This window comes from Neopsephotus bourkii, unplaced genomic scaffold, assembly GCF_033783945.1.
Source record: "Neopsephotus bourkii isolate Nb327-2 ecotype Australia unplaced genomic scaffold, CSIRO-AGI_Nbou_v1 NB_911, whole genome shotgun sequence".
In the NCBI taxonomy this organism is placed as follows: Eukaryota; Metazoa; Chordata; class Aves; order Psittaciformes; family Psittacidae; genus Neopsephotus; species Neopsephotus bourkii.
The window spans coordinates 1,126,796-1,145,194 of NW_026901405.1; the positions used below are offsets into that span (position 1 = coordinate 1,126,796).

Sequence of the window (18,399 nt, forward strand, 5' to 3'; positions counted from 1 at the left end):
GCTTCTACTGTGCTTTCACAGCTGGGCTTCTCAAGTGCTTGTTGCTTACTCTGTTAGCAGTAGGAATAAATGAGAGGGGTGGACTGTGCTGTTAAGAGGTCCAACACATTTAGCAGGTGTGAGGGCCCTTGTGGTGAAATTGTATCCAGTACCTGTTGCGAAGTGACCATTAGTGTGGATTATGCATCATGGCTTCATTAAGTTGAGTGTCTCTAACTTTCTGAAAACCAAATTTCAAGGAGTGTTAGTCTTTGCCCAAAGGCAGTATTTTTCATACTTGAACGAAAATAGTTCAAACACTATTGGGGGTGTAGGAGGTGTGTGAAAAGTAGCCAAAAATACACCTTTTTCTTGATTAAAATGCTTTTCTAGCTGAAACAGCCACAGTTTGAAAATTAAAATTTGTAATGGATATAGTCTTCACTGAGAAAGTGACTCAAAAGATGAATGTCATAAGGAAGACAGAATCTCTGTGGGCACCCAGCTTTGCAGTGAACTAGTAACAGATGGAGATTTACCATTTTCACAAAGAAACCTTTGGTCTCCTGTTGTCTGTTCCTGCAGTGTCAGGAACCCTCGATCCCAGCATGGTGCTGTAGGTTGTCCTCTGCTCCTGTTCTACTAAATCATGAAAAACCAGCTTTCTCCCATCAGCTGCCCTGTGACCCAGGTTTGAGCTACAGCCTTAAGGTTAGGAGAAGGCCAAGTTCAACGCTGTTATACCACACAAATGGCTATGAGTTCAAAGATCGAATTGGAAATGATCAAAACTCCTGTGGACTTTTGAAAGTGTACAAAGGGCTCCAATTCAGGAAAACACTCCTTTTGGGAGGATTCTTTAAGAAGTCCCTCCTCCCCCTCCCTTTGCTTTTTTCTTCTGTCCCAAGACAAGAGAATAGTGACAAAATAAACCTGTTTATAGTGAAATAATACCAGCTGAAGTGCATTCACCGTGAAAAAGCAATAGTAGTGTAATGCTCTATCCATGTTACTAAGATTTATCTTTTGCATTACTGATTAGCCTAGATGGAGCATTGTGCTGGTGTGTCTATACCGGTTCCAGTTTCAAAGTTTGCTTATTTGTTGTTAGATGAGGAGCCTGTACAGCGTCAACCTCCCTCTCTGATTTCTGTGATGCAATTAGTCTGTGGCCCTGCTTATGTTTTCAAACCTAAAATGCCAGAAAGTAATCTGGCCCATATCCTGAGTCATTATTTGGATTCTGGAAGGAGGTCTCTTGACTGAGCTTATTTGAAAATTCTCTTGAAAGTAATGGGCTTCCTTAATATTATCAATGATTATTTTTTTCCGAGTAAGAACATCAGTATTCTGCTTTCTGTGAATGGTTATCTCTGGCAGTTGCTTCATCATTGATTTGCTCTTCCAGAAGTGAGAGCAATAATATGAGGAAGTACTTTGAAAAGGATCAATTGACCAATGATGTAAATTCTATGTAGAAAATTCAGGAGATATCAATACGTGTTGTGCTATATTATCTCCCAGCCTTTGGTCTCCTTGTAACTAATCGACTGTATGTGATTCTCATTAACCTGCTCCAGCTGACTTCAGGTATTCAAGGAAAATCAAACCCTCTTAGGTACAAAACTTCCATATTGCCAAGAGGTTGCAGAAGGGGGACATCTTCTGAAAGTTTTCTGATAACAAATGATACTTTTTTTTTAATTTCTCTTTAATTTTTTTGATGGAATGATTGTGATTCTGATGAAAGTGGGGACTAGACCATAAGCATGAGTTAGGGACAGTAGAGTGAGATGCCATACAAGTAATGGAATATTGCTAATGAACTTTGGTTCTTGTGCATTTGGTAGCTTTGGTCTCACAGGTTTCAGGCTTTGCATAAACTTTATGGCACATAAGAATAATGAGAAAGTGAAGTGAAACATGTTTACCATCAGACACTTGTTTTTAAAGCCTTTGCTGAGAGCTAACACTTCCTCTCCTGTCAACACTCTACTTAGGTACCTCATTCCTGACCTGCCATACTCCTCATTCCTGCAATTCCAGCCCTTGGGCCTCTCAAGAAGTTCATTGTCTGTTCTCAAGCCATGTCTCTTTCCTTCCACAAGGGGATTAAGGCACTCTTTTCTGACAATGGTCTTATGCCTTACAGTGCTAAGTGCTCACCCGTGCACAGGAATGCAGGCCTCCTGCCCTATTTCTACCTCTCCCTCATACACACCTGTCTAAGTAATTTCATCTTCACGGGTTTCGAAGTTCGTAAAAGGAAGAAGGTACTGCCAAAGTGATAACAATTGGTATTCTGAGTTTAATGAGGTTTTCTGTAGGTATTGCACTGGGTTTAACTCCAAGCTTGTACCTAAAATACGTCTTTAAGATGCTCTGGCTGTGTATGTTTTATGTCATGTGTTCTGTTAACTAGAAATCTTTAATTGAAGCTTTTCAACACGGCAGTGAATACGCTCTCACAGTGAGCTCTTTCTCAGAGCTCATTTTTTTTAATGGGTGGATAGTAGCATGTGCCAATTCACTTCCTTGAGGAGAGGGACAGCTTTATCTGCAGGCACTATGCCCTGGTGTTTAACTTGCAGAGTAACCTAGATGTTGCATTTCTTCCTTTTCCTTTCCAATCAGAAGAATGCACACAAAGCAGGAAGGACTTCAGGCTAAAACTACCAGGAAAATATACTCAAGAGCAGTTGTCAGGATGGTGCCCTGCATGGGAAAGGGGTGCTGTGCCTTTGTGCTTTGAGGGTACAAGTGCTAGGAAATGGAGGACACAGAATTAGCTCTAGGAGAGAGCTAAATACTTCTTCATTCTCTACAGGAAAATGGGGCTTTTGGTCAAAACTCACTGTGATGAAGTCCATGCACCAATTTATTCCTATTTAGGTCATTGGAATAGGGCTTCAGTGGTGCAGTCTGTATGCTGGCTCTCTATACAGGGATACATTTCACCCTCAGTGAATGCTCTTTGTTTTCTCAGTTGAGGTCAGTTTTTCATTGCATTCATTAAAAGAAATAGCTTTGGATTGCAAATACCGCTGCCCCTCTCCTTCCCTGCCATCAAGCCAGCATTACAGTCCTGAAGATGTTAGACCAAGGATAAATTTGGGAAGGGAAAGAAGGGAAAGAAATGGAAGTTCAGAGGCTGAAGCTGTTGTCGTTTATCTGGCAGTTGTGCTGTTGCCTGTTTCTGATGGACTTCCCATGGTTTTTTTTGCCTGGATTTCTGCACTACTGTCTGTCTTACTAGATGCTAATCAGGCGAAAGTTACTTGATAGAAAGATTGCCTAAAATACAAGAAACAAGTTTCTCAAATGGTTCTTTCAAGAAAAAATCATTCAAACCCATAAATGTTATGATATGGAAGCATCATCCCAGTGCCTGTGCTCTTGTTCCTTCATTCAGATATACAGGAAGTGATTCTGTGTGAGATTTGCTAATTCTTGCTGTGCTGGCCACTTCTGTGCTCTCCGCTTTGTCTTTGCATGACAGAGTGGGAAAAGTTAGACATAAAACCAAGTTCCTGAGCTTGTTCCTGTTTGTGGTACACATGTGTGCTTGAAACATGTTTGTGTGACAGTATAGATATTTCCTGATACAGTGCATTTTGTTTTCAGTATCTGTAGGGACTGATTGGGAAGGCTCCTGTAACACTGGAGGCTGAAGAACTGGATTTTTACTTGTGGGAGATCAAATAACAAATTTCACTTAGGAATTGCCCCCAGCCTGTGAGACATTCAAAAATCAGTATTAAGTTCACATCCAGGATTTATTTGCAGATCTGACAATGTGCTGCTGGTGAAGAGAAAAGCTTTGACTTTGAATGGGGTAAATTAGGCAAGTTCTGCCGTCACCTTTTAAAGTAAAATTTAAGCAAGTTTTGATTTGTTCCTTTAATGAATCATTGGTACATTGTATGTGTCTGTGTATGTTGCTGTATGGTTTGTTATTATGAGGCCAAATCCTGACAACTTATTGCAAAATGGTTTTAATTTATTATTAATATTTTTTTGTTTTTCTCTTTTCTCCTGGTTTTGGAGCCTTTATAATTAGCTATAATTAAAATCACAGGTTTTAAACTCCAGTTTAACATTTAAAGTCATATTTATGGTGCAACCCCTGGAGTTTTATTGTCATTCCAACTGCATTTTGGAAAAAATAAAATAGTATAAAATACTCGTTTTTTGCATCTATTCAAATGCTTTGTCTACAGTCACCACTTCTTAATCATTCGTTTTGCACAGTAGAAAGACGTTTATTTTACAAGATAAGAAACCTTTCAGTTTTATAGAGTAGCTATTTTGTATCCCTTAACAAAAGGGTGCAGGGAACCTTTTGCCTTGTACACTTTAAAGCCGGCTTTCCTCTTTTTGAACTTGTTTTTCTGTGCTCCTCCATGTAACAGTCTGAACATGCTACAATGACTATTAAAAATATGTTGTTGGCTGGCATTATGTAAAACCATATTTTCCCTTTTGGTGCGTATGTTCTGGTCCTACCAATGTCCTTGTTTTGCTGAAATGAGCGTTTTCCCCCTCACAATTGTTGGTATGCGATGGTGTTTTTCTGTCTTCTTTAACTGTGATGCTGCTTCTTTTTTTTAATTATTATAAGGTTGATTGTTAAAATTAAGTGGCAGAAGGCTTCTTTCCAAGTTATTCAGAGATCTTTTGCTGAAGAAATATATTTTGCTACTCTCAATTGCCTTTTTCCCCTTCTTCTTTCATTGCAAACTACTCTGGGAAGAGCTTCTTTTAACAAGAAGGGGAAAAAAAAAAAAGAGGCTACGCTTGACTGATAATGCATTGCTTTGGATGGTGAAACATTATGAAAGTTTAATTTTTAATTAAATCTGAAATAGCAATTATAACTGAAAGAGATTTTAACCTGTTTCTTTTCAGACTGCCTGAAGTTACATTGTAGATGCTGAAATCACTGCACCTTAAAAACAAAAAGATTAAGCTGCACTGCATTCCTGTAAGTAAAAGCTTTTCCGGTACCTTTTGTCCTTATTTTTCCTCTATATGCATCCAGAGTGTTAGCACAGAAGCTGCTCTTGGATAAAGGTCAGAGTCCCCTTGAATGGGATTTAGAAGTTCAAAGGATGTTTTAGTTAAAAATTAAAACTCAGCTTGCATCTTGCAGATCTTTCGTTTCAGACCCATGAATAGATCATTCTTTTCTGCTTAGTTTTGAATATTACTAGGAATAGTGTGCATCTCTGCATTTGTTGACTTACAGTTCCTGTCGCTTTGTCAGTTAGGATTTCTGCACTTTGGTGCAGAAATAACAGAAAGTAGAAGATTCCTCATAGCATAAAATACAGTTTATTCTCTTTTCATGTTTTCATAACAAATTCTTCTCCTTTATACACAAAAAAGCCCAACAACTTTCTGATGACATCACAGGGGATTTCAGCTACTCTAAGGTGTAGATGAAAGCAGCAGTGCCTAATTCATCTGTGCTGTGACACAACAAAACAGTCAATGTCTTGTGTCTCTCAGCAAGAGTCGAGTCTCTTTCTAAAAGCATAGTTATTCCATAAATGCTGATTGTACATCAGTCTGATCTACCCTTATTTAGAATCTGTTTATTGAATATATTTGGGACAATAATTAAGATTTGGAACTTCAGTGGCTGAACAACACATGCAAAAGATTTGGAAAATAAAGTAGATTCGGGTCCTCTAAAGGTAATGAAATAATATATGAATAAAAATACAGGAGCTTGTAAGTGGTGGGAAGAAATTGATTTTAGTTGGACAGTACGAAGCTATGGAATATTACAGAGCAAAGTCCGTTTGTTTTCTTGTTTAAGATCAAAATGTGCAGCCTGTAATGAAATCCAGAGCCGCCTTCTGAAGTGGTGCTTTTGTACTTCAGTGTTAAAATATTTTAACTATTCCATGGGATTATTCCTGCCACCCTGTTATTCTCCCCCTTCACCCCCCTCCATTAACCTCCTTTTTTAAACTGTATTTTTATGATTTTATTTTAAACTGGCTGAAGGGTACAGTACGCTGCGGGCAGCTAAGGCATGCCCCTTCCAGCGTGGAGTGCCAAGCATGACTCAGGCAGGCAGATTGTGCCATTCTGGCTCTACTCCATTGTGTTTTTACATTACTGGCAAGGGCCATGCCATTGTGTTGTTTAAATATTGTGTATTAACTGCAGGCTGTGGCCAGTGAATGGTATTTAGCATTTTCTGCTCATCGTTCCTGAATATGAGCAGCCTCCCTTGCCACCAGAGGTTAACCTTGCAATTGCAGAGGCGAGCAGAGTTGAAAACACTCATGGATTTGCTTGGTCCAGCAGCAATTTAAAAGGAGGTGTTGGGGAAAAAATGAGGGAACACTTCTGACTCTGTGAGTACAGACTATCAAAGTTGTCTTCCAATTTGTGTGAACAACCAGGAGAATTTTTGTTGGAAAGTGGAAGTAATTCTCTTTCCAAAGTGCAGCAGAAGAGTAAAAAGTGGATTAAGGCAAGCTCTTTGAATTCTTAGGATCCAGATGGTCAGCAAGTTCTGCATGGACAGCCCTAAGGCAAAATACCAGGTACCAATATATGTGCCTGATGATGGTTCTGGCTGGAATGGGCTTTTCTTAGTTCAAAGACTCTAGGCTTTGGAGGAGAAATAGGTACACAAGTGTAAAACTCGTGTATAGGAAATATTATTTATTTTGTTTGTCAAGGGTGGCAAGTACCTCAAGGCAGAGATGTTGAGCAGCTTGCTCAAGGTCCAAGTAAATCAGTGGTCAAACTGGAAATGGAGTGTGGGATCATGACTCCCATCTGTTCTGTTCTGCCTAGTTCTTTTTTCCATTCCAAGAAGTAAAGGTCCCAAGTCTCTAATCTTTGAGTTTCTTGTGTCATTTGCTTTGTAGCCTCAGCATACAGCTTGTTACTGGAGCACAGAAGTAAAAGGTGGGAGAGCTGTTACATATGCGCATGTATGCTGTAACTTAAGGATGTGATTCTTGCTATACCTTGTCTGTGTAACTAGTAACTTGGCACAATAAAAATAGGGTACCTTTTCCACAGAGGAAAGTATACTTTAAGAATTTCCTTTGCTTCCTATATAAATTTGCTGTAGTCAGATCTTTCTAATAGTAAGATCTTTATTGAAGTGAACTTCCCAGCATCGCTTTCGTGTATTAACCCCAGAACAGCAAGAAGAAAAGGCAAGCCGTGCTTTTGTAGTTTTCTGGGGGATGTTTTCTGAATTGCGTTTCTTTAATGCAAGGTGGAAAACTTGCTTTAGGGTAGGGATGTACCTAAAGCAACTGATTGGGCCAAATTTTTTGGCTAATATAAGAATATGCTTGACTTGATACATGGCATTAGAAGAAGGTATAGATTCATAACGTGAATATCTGGCAGGCAGTTGCATAAAAACACAGCCTTCTTAATGCAGCGCAGGCATGCTGTTACTGGGAAATATCTGTGGGCTGGATTCCTGCTATGCTGGGTGCCCTGGCCATATTTTCACTATACTAAAGTTTCGTAGCTTAATAGGCAAGTAGATGCATTGAGGTCCATGGGGCTACTCAAATACTTAACTTTAAGGATGTGGTTAAGTACTTTGCTGTTTGTGACAAACCCCAAATAGGATTAAGTCAAGCACGAGGAGTTACCTTTTCTCACTTTCAACATTGACTTGAGTTTGGAATGAGACTATGACAGTGTATTGTGTGTGAAAGAAAAAGATTCTGTGCATGCAACCTGATGAAAACCTGTAGAAGAGACGCACTGGATGTGCTTTCAAAGCAGTTGTTTTAGTTACATTGCCATCAGTTAAGGCCAATAAGGAATGTAGGATACATTAGTTTTGTTCAAAAAAAAGGTTTGTCAAGGTTTCAGCCTTATGCAGCCTTACTATCTGATTATTGAGCAAGAGATCCGGTGCTCTGATCTTAATAGGTGCTGGCTCATTAGAGTGGTATTGGACAAGCTGTTTCACTTCCTTGTGCCTTGTTCAGCAGATTACTTTCTCAGTCTGGTTCAGACTGATACAGCTCTGTGAACATTACTGAGTTTGTGTTTGCATAGCTCTTAGAGGAGAAATAGTAACCATTGTTGTTATTAATAAGTATATTGTGTAGACAAATCATGTGGGGTGGAGATACAGCCACTCATGGGGGTGATCTTTCACAATGCGCTTGTGCCCTTGTTTAATTCCATCACTCAAAGATATCAAGGCCAACTCCAATTTACAGAAGTATTTCTCATGTCAGCCTCCTGGCTGTTGAGTATTTTATTGTTCGTGTTCTCTCTGTCTGTTCTACTTTCCTCATGCTGAAATAACCTTGCGTACCAAACTTTATTCCCCTTTTTCTGTATTATTCAGCAGAACCATTTGTGTAGCCTCCAAATTGCAGACAGCAAATTCATTTTGTCTAGTGATTGTTTGCTGATGATGTATGAAACAGACAGAAGACAGTTTGAATTTTCATAAGTTCAATTGAGCTTGCAGGCATAAGGAAAGGAATGGGCAGAACCCAAGTCAATGTGACATGGTAAGCTGGCATCCCGGAGTGCGCGCTGCATGTGTAGCGTCAGGATGTCAGGGTGAGAAGGGCTTCGTCCATCACAGTGGAGCTTTTACATGAAGGAAGAGTTTTGCAGCAACAAACAAGCTGACCTACCCCATGTTTTTTACAGTGCAAGAATCCTTGCAGTTCCTGATGGATACAGAATCTGTCCTTCCCTCCTGTAACTTGCTGTTTTAACTTGAATTTGTGTCTAAGATGGGCTTTGAGCCTTGCAAATTCCCAGTTCCTATTCCTCTGACAAAATGTAAACCCTCAGTAGTTTGTTAAGCTGTTCTGGGGTTTAGGGTTTTTTTTTCATGTAGAAGATAGTGGCTTGTAGAAGCTATGCTGGAGAAGACGTGCAAATGTGAAATGAGTATGGAAGTATGTTTCCTTTGAACAAAGATCAATGTCTTGGGGCTGACTGTCACTGAGGAATTGTGATAGCACTTACAAAGAGAATTAATTTTGCCTTTTCCCCTTCCTATACCGAGGCATTAATCCAGAAACTCAGGGGGATAAATTGTGCCCTGGTTTCTACCTGTGAAACCTCAGTGGAAATGTGGAGAGGTCAGAACTGTTTGTCAAGGCAGAAACTGTCCTGGTGGTAAAACTGTTGGGAAAGGAGAAACTGGTTGATTGTTACGTGGCCCTGGGGCAAGAGGATAGGTAGGAGCCCTGTGTGGCATTATATGATTCTGAAAGTGTTGCTTTTGTTGTATGTTAAGGAGAATATGAAAAAAATATTCTAGTGAGTGAAAAGTTATAATCAGGAGCGCAGTGATTAATTGTTCTTCATATCCACTGGGAGAAAGACCTAAAGAAATCAGTTCAATGAGCAGTAAAAATTACCAAGTTACATATTAAGAACCATGTTCTGACTGTCGCTGTTGTATAGCACTGGGACGCACAACCTGTAGGTACTGTGGATGCAGGGGAGGTTTCTTTTCTAAGGAATGGCTTGAAAAACCATCTCTTGGGGTGTGCTAGAACTTGCTGTAAGGCAGACGACCAGCCCGGATGGGTTCTGTTGCTCCCTGGCGTTTCTCTGATTCAGCGTACCGTTTGGGAATGTTGGTATGTGGCTAATACATTCCTGATTAATAAAGCTTAATGTTCCCGAAAGTTCCCCAGGGTTCTCATTTTTCCATCCTCTCATAACTGAAACCATACTGTCTCTTCAAAGATTTCATTGGGCTGCCAGCGTTTTGCTTTGACCCTTCTTTTTTTAGAGGAGGACAGGGGAGGGAGTCATATAGACACCGAAGGACAGATTTTCAGCCGCAGTGAGTCTGCATGGTTTCTCTCCAGTCAGGGTACAAATGCTGATCTGTTTCAGCCTGGTTTTAAAAATCTGGATGAATGGAGACACTCCAGGTATTGCCTTGATGCAAAGGACTCTGACACAGATCATGGAGACAGATGAAAGTTGCAAATAGGATTGATGATCAGAGGAAATAAGTAATGAAGCTGGAGTAAAGTTTGCTACAAAAAGGTAAATGTCTCGGGACATTGGGAGCTTTGCAACTGTTTCTGTTTTGTAATGGTTGTCTCTGCTTTCTGTATTTTCCTGTAAACATCCTTGAGAGATGTTTTCATTTAATGAAACTGCAAATCTCAAAGTGCATTTGGCCAGCTTGAAAATTTTGATAGTTCTCAGGTTGGTTTTAATCAGTCCCATTCACAACTTAGCACAAAAAAAGAGTAGGTTGTTATTAAGCCCCTCGGCTTTTTTTTTGGTTTTTTGCAAATGCTTAAGGTTTGGGGTTTTTTTTTAGGAGGTGTATGGGGCTTTATTCGTTGTTCTAGGTTTGCATGTTAAGGGCATCAGTTCTGGTGTACAAATGTGTAGAGTCCTGATCTTTTTCATAGGTGGCAGCTCTTGTTTTTGCAGAATAGTGGCCACAACAGATGAAGATAAGGAAAATGGCTCTCCAGTGTGTGGTTCCTTTAGTACATAAAGAACTATGGACTGTGATTCACTCATATTAAAAAGACATGGGAGTATTAGCATTGATTCCCTGAGCAGCACTACTTTAGTAAGTTATAAAACACTTGAGCATTTCAGCACCTGAAGATATTATGGTGAAAGCAGAAAATCTTTCAATCTGTTTATCAAAGGTATTTGAAAATAAAACAAAGCCTTAGTATTATTGAGCAAGGAAAGTTACCTTAAACCAGAGATGTCATCAGATGAGCTACAAAAGGAAAAGAGGCAACACAGACCTGACCTTTTCCAAGCTTTGGTACTCTTTATTTTATCCTATCTGAAATGAAATTCTTCAGCTAAACCAGTGTATAATGGGAGGGACTCCACAGAAAGGCATTGTGGTTATTCTATATTTACATCAGTGTCCCTGAGGACACTCTCACTGAATCATTTCAAATTCCAGAGTCTGGTGCAGGGCAGTCTGATGAATGTAAGTTACCCAAACTTTCTGGTGTGTTTTCTTCATTCGCGTAAGCGGTCTAGCTCTGAATTTTACTATAGAGGATCTGGTTCTTACTGCCCTCTTTCCCGTCATTGCCCCTGCATCTAGATAATAGATTAGAAGAGATTTTAATCTCAGTTGTGTCAAAATTGGTCTGTTGTTTTCAACAGTTTCCACTGGCACGAGAGAGATCAGAATATTTGCTTTATTTTATTTTATTTTTTTAATAAATCATCTACAGAGCTGCACTGCTGACACGTCTGTGACTGGTGCCAGTGCACGATCTGCAGGGCCTTCCGAAGTCTGACAAGAATGCTGTCCTTCAGATGTTTTTTAACAGCCCTGTATTTCCTCATGACAAAGGAATTCCTCCATCATCTTTTGTTCTGTGTATGCGTCCTCATTCTATAGTGTTTGGTTTAAAAGGACCTGGTTCTTGCTCCTCGATTCCTTCTCTTATACCTCTCCCCTTTAGGAGCTGGCAGCAAGATAGCTGAATTGGAGATAGTGAGCACTTGGCAGATTGGTCTGTGCCGTTAAAGGCCATTGGAAGAGTGTTTGGCTTTGCAAGATGTTTTGGTGTTAGTAATAACTGAAGGCACCTCTGACTCAGAACCTGCATTAAGAAATATTTTGAGCCCATTGCTTCCCCTGCCAGATTCCTTCTATTTTCTTTCTTTCCTTTTCTTTTTTTAAAGTTGTCTTCACAGTGTTTCAATAGAAGTTTCATCCTAGTGCATTTGAAGTTTTGAATAATGAAAATCTTTTGTGAAATGGAAGAGTGTCATCTCATCTCTTTCAAGACTGGCAATAAGTAATTGAGAATCCCGTGACTCTTAGCAGTGGAACCATTTCAAGGAATTAGGTATATATTTCCCAGCAGTAATGGTGGCAGTTGTGTGCCAGATCACTGCATGTCCTCTCTGAAGATGAACGCGTTTAGGCCATGACCCTGCAGTCCCAGTTCATTTAGGTAGGGTATAGTGGCATAGTTCCTGTGTATACATTTTATCAGACCATCGATAGGGAAATCTGCTGAGCATTAGAGTTTGAGCCAGACTCAAACTGAATTATCTGAATTCTCTTCCCAGTTTCTTTTTCCATTCAGCAGGGTTTCCATTGAGGAGGGTAATCTGTTCTGTCTCTTGCCCTGTTTTGATACACAACTAACCTTCTTATTTCTGAGTCTCTGTCACTTCTTCAGAACAAGTGATACTGTATTCCTGAAGCAAACAACTATAAAATGATCACCCTCGGGGCAAACTTAGTGTGTCAATGACAGCTTTTGGCTGGATGCAGTTAACGACTAGGGGGAAATTCCATCAGTCGAGGCATCAAACAAGCCTGAGGAATGCAGAGAGAGGATGCTGAGGGAGCCAGAAATCAGGTGACCAAGAGGGTACAGAACTGTGTTAGCATATAAACTGACGAGGGCTACATCTGCCCTCATTCTGATCAGGCTTGGCATTAAAGAAGACATTTGTTTGCTATGACAAACTCCAGTTTGCTTTACCTGTCTTTGTTATGCTGTGGTGATCTCTGTGTGAGGTGTGTATGTGCTGAGAGACATGGCTCTAGAACTGCACTGAAGAAAACGTTCAGGTATTATTACAATGTTAGATATCTAGCAATTATTTAGTGTCCTTAGGATATCAGTCATGGTCTCCTGCCCTGTTCAGGGAGCTCTTGCTCCTTTAGCAAGAGTACAGGAGATGATAATCAGAAGCAGAGGCAGCCAGAGGGGCAACTGTGGAGGCTAAAGCCTCTGTGATACTTCTGTGGACAAGATTTCTTACTAGTAAGAAACCCAGAAAGGATCTTTTCCTTAATGTAATCATTAGTGTCCCAGAGCATTCCAAATGTGCCAGGTAAATTTTCCTTTTTATGAAATTATCAGCTGTTAAAATATGTTTCCTATCCCCCTACAGAATTCGACTTGCAGCAGCACAAGACAGACATAGATTTCCCATGCCTGATGATGGTAGAAAACATGTTGGATGTCCCTGCATTGTCACACTGTCAGGGGCACGGTTTATATGTGATTATCTTTATTATGTTTTAATTACATTTAAAAGCATTTAATTTCTGAAACTCTCTTACACTGTCTCTGTCATAATGTTTAGAGTATATCTATACCATATTGTAGTTATTCTTTAAGCTGCTTTACACCCTTTTAATACACTGTATAGCAAAATAGATGTTCCTTATTTAATGCTCAACTAATTTTTAAAGCTGCATTGTTATTAATCATGGCTGTGCTGGTTGAACTTCAGAAAGGGTAGTAGACTTCTCTTTTCTGAGTTGAGATGGTAGGAAACCTGAATATCCATGTTGAGAAGCAGTGAGTCTCACTTTTGCTGGTGCCACTACTTCATCATACTGTTTGGGCATAGGACTTTGTAACTCCCCTCTGCTGCTTCCTAGAGCAGGCAACTTAGGGCTGTTGAACTCAGTGTAATTAAGGGCTGCAGGTAAGTGATGTGACAAAGCAAGTTTTCTTTGTAGGTTATGCAAGCACAATATCATGTGCAGTCCCTGCCAGAGCTCTACACACCATTTCTGTATTAAGTGCTGCCATTTTGTGGTCACTTCTTTTAGAAGAGTAGAGGCATACATAGAGTATGAAATACCTGGCCCAAATAGAGTCAGTGAGATTCTTCCACATTCCTTTCAGTGAAGCCAGGTTGTATTGCAAACATATGTGCTAGAGCTGCCCCTTTACATAGGGTGGGTTATGGTATGCCTGGTACATTTACATGTGTATTTCTGTTCCCACCTCTGCAGCAGTGTTGTTATGTCAGCCTCGAGGTACAGGAGGAATCGCACAACTTCCTTTAGTTGGTACAGGGGGAAAGGGTTTACAATGGGAAAATAAATACATTGTGCTTTCTTTAGAGAGTTGGTTTTTTGAAACAACTAAATTTATTCTTTTAATATTAAAGTGACATAAAAGTTGTCATGCACAGTTTTCCCAGCAGTGGTTGAATGAAATATTTGTTTTTAATCTCCTAATTTTACGTGGGTTTGAGTTCTTTTGTGAAAGTTTGTATGACTATTGGTTAGAAATCATTCCCCTCTCCATTTTATCTAGCCCAGTTTTAATACTGGCTTGCAAAACAGTTTGTTCTTCTGTGGAGCTGCTGAGAAGCTGTCAAATTTAGTAGGTGGTTCAGATAAATCAGTCTTCTGTTGGACTGGGGTTGGGCTCTTGTTTGCACTGAAACCAGGTATAAATTCCCAGTCTCTGTGTTTCATTTTGGCTTTTCTACTCCTCTGCAGCACTGATGCATAAATGAAAGGTCCTATGTTGAGAGCTTTTAGAACTGAGTCTATATTTGGCCTGTTTTGTTTGCCCTGTGTTCAGCATTGTTTAAACAAAGAAAAATAAAAAGATGACGAAACTTATTCTGCACACTGGAAATTTCAGTCTTCTCACTCAAAGCTAGGTCAAATATTTTGTGTATTTGCAAGTCTCACACTAATTCATTTGGCTAAGTGGGCAATAATGGAAGAATATTAAAGATGGGTGGTACTAATGGCCTTTAAAGCAGGGCCTCCATTTACTTTAGTGGGATTTGCACCGGTATCAGTGCTTGGAATGTCAGGTTTTGTGTCTTTCAACATTTTGCTGATATAACAGTATAGTTAAAATTCTTCCCTAGTCCATTCCTAATGACTGCATCATTACGATGTTTAGGTTTTAGTAAGATACTGATGGTGTGATAAGAAAAGGTAAGAGGCTAAACAAAATATCCTAATGCAAATCTTGCCTAACACAAATTATAGGCAAAGGTGTTGCATATAATGGCATCCTCCATGCTGCTTTGTTTCCTGCTGTTGCTCAGTTTACTGGTCCAAACTAAAATGTGCTCTTTTGCCCAGTAGATCTAGACCAGTAGAGAGGAAAACAGTTTTTTTCCCCTCACCTCCCTGCTCTCCTCACTGCATAGCTACAACCCCAGTTGTCTTGTCAAAGAGAAGATTTTATGGGAAAAAGCTAACATATCAGCACAATAACTTCAGAACAAAGCTCACGCCTCAGGACTTGGTGTAGCACAGAAGGTCTTATTTTACCTCTAGGCCCTGTACAAATAGAAATGCCTTGAACAGTGAGCCAGCAAAATGTGAACTTGAGCAGGGGCAAATGTACATTTATTTTATGTATAGTCACACAAATCAGACACATGGTTTTTCTTTGGAAATGACTGTTTCAATAAAAGCAAAACTATAGCAATTAAAAAACATAAGGAGGAAAAATAATAGTATTGATTTTGTTTTGTGTGGTTTTGTTATTTTTTTGCTTAATTTCGCGATACATAAGTAGCAATTCATGTCTTGCTGCACGTCAATCTGTTTGTTAAACTCCAGAAGGGACTTAGGTTTAGGAAGGGTGGAGGTGAAGCGCTAAGCTAATGCTTAGTGACTTTTTTCATTGCACAAAACACTGCTAGTTTTTCTACAGTGTAATAATGCAAATGTAGAAATAGAAAAGAATGGAAGAGCTTACTTGAAAATTCTAATACACTGAACTTTCAAAACAAATTTATTTTTGGCTTTTTAATTATGTGGGAAGGTTCAGTATCACTTCTTTATGAATTCTGACTTTGAAAGCAAATGAGAAGTCAAATTTCTGCCTTTACTTGTAGCTCAGAAGTGCCACAAAAGGCCTGGTAGCTCACTAGCAAAAGTAATGGATTGCCTTAACTTTGAACTCTGAGGTACAAGGAAAAAGATCTGGGATCTGTTGCTTTTTTAAATTCTACAGGGATGAATTGTGTGCTCTTTGCAGTGCTGCAAGCTGCTGTTCTCTTTCTAACTTTCCCTCTGTTCTTCCACCATCATTCTTGTGTCTAGGTACATCTAATTCTTTGTTTTCTCTTGGGTCTTGAATAGACGAATTAAGGTGACAAGCTCCCTTTTTGCTGACAAAGGCCACTATAATAGATGAGTATATGCTGTGGGTGCCAGGAGGAATGACTGTTTCGTGGACAAATATTGCTGTAGACAGAAGTATTGATTGGGTTTCGTTGTAATAAGCATTGCCAGATGTTATCTCAGTGTGTACTGTTTGCATTAGTAAATAAATAAATCCTCTAGAGCACAATTATTCCCTATAAAGCTTTTTTCATAAGTTTACTATTGTCTCCTTTTATATGCCTAAAGTGAGCTTCCTCTGCTTTCTGTACAGCTTGAGTAACTAACTGGGACATGTGAAACTAATTGTAAAATTCAAATCCTGCTCTAGGTTCAGTTACCATGTCACGACCAAATCTGGCATGTGTATGTGATGACATCTTCCCTTTGGGTATTCTTTCTTCGTATGAGACTTTCTCCTGTGTGAAGTATCTGAGCAGGTGTTTTTTTTTTCACTATCCATACTGGTGAACATGCCATCATCACAGTAAGCATGTCCTCTGACTCTCAGTAGAGGCTTGTGTGTCACTTGGTGCACAAAATGATGATCAGATTCCAGCATGTGTGTAGTCACTAAAGATGATGGTTAAATGCCTGCGTTTGCAAGCCCAACATGTCAGTTATCAAGTAAATTAACCAATTCTGCGTAAAGATCTGAGCTCCCATGGAGACAGAGGATAAAAGTCCAGATTCACTGATCAAACCCCAAAATCACATCACATCGATGTGAAAAGCACACCAGTGCACAGCACATCATCACAGTGCTCAGCATGTCGGTGTGGGCCTCTGTGTAGGTCCTGCATCTCGGTTTGGCTAGTGCTTTGTCTTTCCTTGCAATCGTCAGGGCAGATTGAAGCATGCTTAAGTTGAGTTCTCTTCAATCCCTGGTGGTACCAGCCCTCCCAGAAACACTAAGTAAGTTCACAAGTGTTTTTTTGAAGTGTAGTCAGTGTCCATAAAAAATCTTGTTAAATGAGAGCTGAAGTGGTCTACTGGGCATTCTGAAAATGATTTATTTTCTGTTCTCAGTGAAGCCATACCTATTTCGATGAAGTGGTGGTTCCATGCTCTGCTGGACTAAACCAGCAGAGACATGATTTTGAGTCACGTGTGCTGAATACTGGCTTCCACAAGATTGGTTCCTTTGGCAAGTTTGCTTATTCCAGGCTCTCCCTAAAACTTACTACCTAAAGCAATTTCCAAGGTTTAGAAAGATGCAATGGTTATTGGATATGGTATTGGATACCACTCTGCCAGTGGTATCAGCATTATTAACCTTACAAATCCCAAATTAAATCATCGTTCTCTGCGTCAGATCCTAAGTTTAAATTCATATTAAAGATGCATTTTCCCCCAAAATTCATAGTAGTTTTACTAGCTATTGTTTGTCTGTTACTTCCAGTTTATCAGCTGAATTTAACTGTACTTATTCTGTCTACTTAGCTACATTTAGAATTTTTTATACATTTTACTGGAACTTACTGTGATAGAAGCATTTACACATATGTATTTACTTGAAAGGCTGCCCTTTCTTAAGAACTTTCATTTTGGACAAAGACCATCAAACCCATAAGTGTTCATTTTTCATTCGTTTGTGTCTTCCCTTTTCTTCTTGACAAGTAGGGAAAAGTAGAAGAAATTAATGATGAACAAAGGAAGGGGTAAATGTCTGACCTTCTCGCCAGCTTTTTCTTGTACACATGAATTCTTCCAGTGGCATGTCTGGAAACTTTGAAGAGAACTACTTGCTTCCTAATTCTGATCCTTGTGTAAAAGTAGGAGTACTTGGCCATTTAAAATGCAGCTCTATTCCTCATCTGTTTGAATAGTCAAGTGCACGTCCAAGCACCAACACTGAAGGAACAATTTCAGGTTGCATGCAAACGTGGCTCTTCAGCTGTGCATTTTTTCCTGTTTCTAAGGAATAAGATCACAAGTGTGAAATGAAACATAACAGAGAGGCACCGGAGTGCAGATCCGAAGGTGGAATTTGCATTGGCTGCACTTCAGCACAGATGGTGGAAAAACTTAAATCTACTCTTGGGTCCTGAGACCTTTACCCCCCTCAGGTTAGCAAATGTGTCTAAGGGAGGAAGGTGGAATAGGTAACTCCCAAGTGATTGTCATGATTCATGCTTCCTAAAGGAGACAGCCATGGGAAATACGCCTCAGTATCACTGTTTTGTTGTATGCCATAGGATGTTTGTTTAGTGAAATAGCTTTGTTTCTCAGTTGTGTCCCAGATAAAATAAAAAGTGCAGCTCAGTCATCCTCAGGTTTGGTCTTCTGCAAAGTAAATTAGTCATTTGTTCCTGTTACCTAGGCAGCAAAAAAGGACCAAAGAGTGACCAAAGCCTGCAGTTGCTCCATGCCCTTTTGATTTTAAGGGGTAAGGAGTACATGGTCCTGCTGGTTTTTCCTCAGGAGGGATGATGGAAAACCTTTCCTTTATTCTCCTCTCCTCCTGCCCTCCCTGTCTCTCAGCTCTCAAGTGAAACAGGGCCATACCATAAGACACCTTCTGGTTTTTGGGG

General features: G+C 39.7%; 1 protein-coding gene across 12 annotated transcripts in view; it reads left to right on the top strand.

The window, feature by feature from the left end:
* The window catches only part of ZBTB20 (zinc finger and BTB domain containing 20), a 481,633-nt gene that overhangs the window by 161,038 nt on the left and 302,196 nt on the right, over positions 1 to 18,399 (top strand). For all 12 annotated transcript variants that reach the window (XM_061357688.1, XM_061357684.1, XM_061357683.1 and 9 more), the window contains one exon: positions 4,888 to 4,963. The gene's annotated coding sequence lies outside the window, so the exon portion shown is untranslated. The remainder of the gene's footprint in view (positions 1 to 4,887; positions 4,964 to 18,399) is intronic.